The sequence below is a fragment of the Vipera berus genome (assembly GCF_964194415.1).
Source record: "Vipera berus genome assembly, chromosome: 12".
In the NCBI taxonomy this organism is placed as follows: Eukaryota; Metazoa; Chordata; class Lepidosauria; order Squamata; family Viperidae; genus Vipera; species Vipera berus.
The window spans coordinates 8,440,028-8,445,626 of record NC_138215.1 but is presented as its reverse complement, the minus strand read 5'-3'; positions in this window follow the sequence as shown (position 1 = coordinate 8,445,626).

Below are 5,599 nucleotides of genomic sequence, written 5' to 3'. Positions count from 1 at the left end.
TTTGAGCAAATATGTCTGGCTGGACAGTTATATTTATCAATGTTTGTACTGTGGATGTATTTTAATCTGTTCAGTTAACTACATGGGCATAACTGCCCCTTCCTTTGAAGATGTGCTTTATATGTGATCAAAGCACCACAATTTAGATGAAACTTTAATTAAGGAATTGTGTCCTTTCTAAAAAAGCATGCCATGATATTTTAGCTCTGCCTTTTCGTGTCTTCTGAAGGCTTCAGCTGTCAAGCAATGTTGGGGGAGGAAAATCAAAGGATCAGCCACTTTTCTCATCAGGCCCTAGTGAGTCTTTGTAGAACGTTTGCTTTCACGGTCCATCTTCCTGTGGAAAGTCACATCCTAGAGAAGAAAAAAAGGGGGGGAATACACAATTAAATGCTTTGAAAGGCAGAGAAAGGTCACGTCGTGGTATATTTTCTGACATATTTCTTTCACAAAACCTTCCTGACAGAAATACCAAAGGAATTTCAAGAAAAGACTTTCAACTCGTCTGGAAACATTTTATGGAAGGGGGAAAAAGGGCAGCTAAAATATATTTAAAGACACTGTGGTCCCTGGGATGTCTTTGTGTATTCCATTTATATTCCGTATTTTGTTCAGGTGCTCCCTGGCTTGGCTAGCCCTCCATCCTCTTCCTCCAGGGAGTTTCATGGTAAAGATGGGCTAAAATCTGAGTCCCTTTGCTCCTAGTCCAACAATTACGTTGCATCGGTGTGCAAGAAATTAAATACAAGTGATCAAGGCCCAGAGATTTTTTTACAGGTTTCTTCCAGAAGTGGAATCGTTTCGGCTGAGTGCATAACACCTGTCCTCTGGACACTGGGAAAAAGTCCAAGTTCTATCCGAAAGTCACATTTTGTAAAGCAGGCTTTTGAATGGCTATGAAACAACTGCATTCATCGCATTCTCCCTTTGTAGATGTGTGAGACTCTCTCCAAATTTCCTTAGCACAAACCCTAAACACTAGCATTGCTTCTTGCCCTTTGGGGATGGTATAGTTCCTGAGACAACTTTACCCATGAAATGGACATTCAAGTTCTGCCTACTTGCTCCCAAGAGGAACTGGGGATAAAAGTGAAAATCCAAGCTCCACCCATGTGCCTCTCCCAAACTAATTCCCAACTCCACCACACTCATTTTGATGCCTGCATTTTTACCCACATGTCTGCATCCCATCCTCATGTGCTCATGGTATGAATGGCTCTTGGACTCTAAACAGTTGCTCTGCGATATTTGAAAAAAACCATTTTTCACATTGTAAGCATAAAGTCATATTTGCTTCTTTCCTGTCAGATTAAGATTCATGATCCTAGAATCTTACACATCCACCCAAATAAATGTCAGCAATCTGATCTGGCTGATGTAAAGATCGACTATCATCAACCTAAATCACTCTGTGATAGTACATTCCAAGATGTTCTTACACGATCTAAATGTTAGCTTTGCACTCTTGAGAACATCTTGCACGTGAAGGAAGAAATCCCAGAAAGCAAAAAAGTAGGAATATTGACTCCTTGCAGGTGAGAAGCATAGTTCATTTCAGTTTGTGGAGATGGCTGCAAACTCAGATCATCATGATGGAGAAGGGGAAGAATTTAATTATGTCTGTCTGTCTGTCTGTCTATCTATCTATCTATCTATCTATCTATCTATCTATCTATCTATCTATCTATCTATCTTTATTTCTATGTATCATCTATCCATCATTATCTATCTATCTATCTATCTATCTATCTATCTATCTATCTATCTATCTATCTATCTATCTATCTATCTTTATTTCTATGTATCATCTATCCATCATTATGTATCTATCTATCTATCTATCTATCTATCTATCTATCTATCTATCTATCTTTATTTCTATCTATCATCTATATCTAGCTAGCTATCATCTGTGTATCATCCATCTATCCACCCATCCATCCATTTATCTTCCCAGGAATTTGGTTTTCTGTTTCTGTGCTGACCTGTTCACTCACACATACATATAATTATGGTTTAGTGATTTTATTAATATTCCCCAGCAATTCCCTTCACCCAAAACCCAGAACTATCCCAATCAAGTCCAGTCAGGAGCACACCAAGATTAGTCCACAGAGCAATGGCCCAATAGTCCACAAGGCACTTGAATGTCGCTCAGACAAAACAACTCCAGCAGACAAAATTTAAATCCACCAGGCAAAACTTAAATCCACACACAAGAGAGCTCACGAGGCAAGAAAAGTTCAGAGTCTCAATTTAAAACACGGTGTCAATCCAGAGTAAAGCAGGAATCATGACAAACAAAAACATAGCTAGAAAACTAACACGTTGTTCCCAGCAATGCCTCCATCTGTCTGCTATGATAAATAGCCAAATTCTAGTGCAACCCATCAAGACGGGCGGAGCCCTCTCCTCTCAAATAATCTGGCTGACTTTTCTGCTCTTGCCTTTTTTTTCTGCCCTATGTGTTTATTTTTTTTTTTTTATTTATTTATTTATTTATTTATTTATTTATTTATTTATTTATTTAGATTTATATACCGCCCTTTCCCGAAGGACTCAGGGCGGTTTACAGGATATTTAAAAGAAAATCAATACAAAAGTTAAAACAAATTAAAAAAGATTAAATGAAACTCTGAGAGAAAATAAAAAACCCAGTTAAAATTAAAAATTAAAAAATTCTCAGCCTGGGCCAGAGAGCTCGAAGAGCCAGGTCTTCAGGTCCCGGCAGAATGAACGGAGGTCGGGGGTGGTCCTAAGCTCCACGGGCAGCTGGTTCCAAAGGGCAGGCGCCCCCACTGAGAAGGCCCTACCCCTGGGTGTTACCCGCCGGCAATCTTTAACCGGCGACACCCTGAGAAGACCCTCCCTGTGGGAGCGCACTGGACGAAGGGAGCTTGATGCCGGCAGCAGGTGTTCCCTCAAATATCCCGGACCCAAGCCATTTAGGGCTTTATAGGTCATCACCAGCACCTTGAATCTCACCCGGAGGGCAACCGGAAACCAATGCAGCTCGCGGAGTAGAGGTGTTACATAAGAGTATCGGGAGACCCCCATCACGACTCACGCGGCCGCATTCTGCACCAGCTGAAGCCTCCGGGTGGTCCTCAAGGGCAGCCCCATGTAGAGAGCATTGCAGTAGTCTAAACTGGAGATCACGAGCGCATGAGTGACTGTGCATAGGGCATCTCGGTCCAGGTAGGGTTGCAACTGGCGCACCCGTCGAATACAACAGAATCAGTTTTCTTAGAGGCCTGCATTTTAGTTGCTTTTTTTGGCATTCTTTTGCACATGTAATTGTGTATTCCTATTCTCTTGCATCCTCTGCCATAATTGTGCATTCCTGTTGCATTCCCAGGATCCTGGAGTCCCCAAAATCATGAATTTCAATCAGGATGGCAAACAGACCTTGGATGTGAATTGCCCAGAAAACCAATGAACAGCTTGCAACTCCAACACAGCTTTGGAAAAGTCAAGAGACACAAAAAATTTACAGCTCTGACTTTCAAGTTTTCCTTTCTCCTTCTCTGTGAGGAAGGGAGCAATAGCTAATGAGCTGTGATTTTCGATTCCACTTGAAAGAATCAAAAATCCTCTTACAGAGCTTCAGGCCATCCTTTCCATTTCAATGACACGGGGGCGAAAGACACAAACGGTCTGTTTTGACTCAGCATTTGCAGTGCTGCACTGAAATGCACTCACATCCATTACGAGTCTTTCAGAAAACGGTCTGAGCTGCAGCTGACTTTATTTAACCATCTGATGAAGGGAGGTACGGCCCATGGAAACTGGTCAGTGGTGGGATTCAAATATGTGAACAACCGGTCCTCTGCGTGGATGCCGCTTCCGGAAGTCCATTCAGGGCCTGGGCAACAAAAAAAAAAATTAGCTACCGGTCCTGCCAAAGTGGTGCAAACTGGCTGAATCCCACCACTGAAACTGGTGCATTTTTAAAAAATGTGTCGATTTTAAAAGTTACTGTCAGGCTCCTCCCAATTTCTCGCCTTTCCTCTTCCTAGCACTGACTCCTCACCTGCATTTTTGCAATACTTCTGTGGATGCATCTGATTGCTAATATATATATATATATATATATATATATATATATATATATATATATATATATATATATATATATATGTGTGTGTGTGTGTGTGTGTGTGTGTGTGTGTGTGTGTGTGTGTAAATTACTAACAAAGAATTAAGGGAGACTGAAATGCAAATATAAAATCTGTACTTTAAACAGATGGTTTGGTGGCGGTAGTGACGCTTGTGATTTTAAAAGTGAGGCAATGTCGTAAAATCCATGTTATTTCTTTGGAACAAAAACTACCCAAAAAAAAGCCGATTGTGTCATCGGAAAGCTGGATCGGATTGATTTTTATTTTTTTTAGATACACACCCCCATTGCAAGGGAGAGACTTTTTCTACTGGCATCTTTGCTTCTCCCTCCAGGAAGATATGCAAAGTAATAATGCTCATTAACACCTAGAGTGAGAAAAAAGGGGTCTCAGTCCTTGCTCTGAGTGAGAATCTTTACTCAAAACCACTACTAAGCCGCACAAGAAATCTAATAGTTCTATTATAAATCTAATAACAGTTTGGTCTACTGGTGAAGGCACCAGGCTATAAACTGGGAGAACTCTAGTCTTAGCCATGAAGGCCAGCTGGGTGACTTTGAACCGATCACCAGGAGATGGTGAGTTCCAGTCTCACTTTGGCTATGAAGGCTGGCTGGGTGACTTTGGGCCAATCACGTTCTCTCAGCCCAGCCCACCTCATAGGATTGTTGTTGTGGGGAAAATAGGAGGAGGAAGGAATATTAAGTATATTCACCACTTTTGAGTTATTTATAAAAATAATAAAGGCAGGATATAAGTGAATAAATATGATATTAATAGAATTGTATTTTGCAAACAGTTTAGGGCAAAAACTTTGAAAGGTGCATATATGTTCATGATATCTGAGTTGGCTGTGAAGGATTAAGGAGGAGATTTATGAACATGAACGAAAAAAATAATAATTACAGCTTTCATGTCACTGCAATATAGTTGAACAATTAATGTTATCCAGGTAATGGTGCAATGTGTGACTCTGAAAAGCCTATGAGAAACAGGAAACTAGAACAACAGCAATAGCAATAGTACTTAAGGCTTATATACCACTTCATAGTGCTTTACAGCCCTCTCTAAGGGGTTTACAGAATTAGCATATTTTCCCCCAACAATCTGGGTCCTCATTTTACCAACCTCGGAAGGACGGAAGGCTGAGTCAACCTTGAGCCCATCAGGATCAAACTCCTGGCAGTGGGCAGAGTCAGCCTGCAATACTGCATTCTAATCTTTGTACCACAATGGTAGAACTAGAATGAGAAATCGGCTATAGATGAGAGATTGCAATGCTTGAGAATTTTCAGCTCAGAAAAAAAGAGAGGAAGAGAAATCAGAACTCTTTCTGAATTTCCACTGAGCATTAAGAGGTTAGAAAACATCATATTTTTAACTTGTGAAATAGATGCTGTCAAGTCCAGGAGTTTGGGCCAATGGATAAGCTTTCCCTTCCTTAAAGCCCATCTCTTGCATCATTTAATTGAGAATAG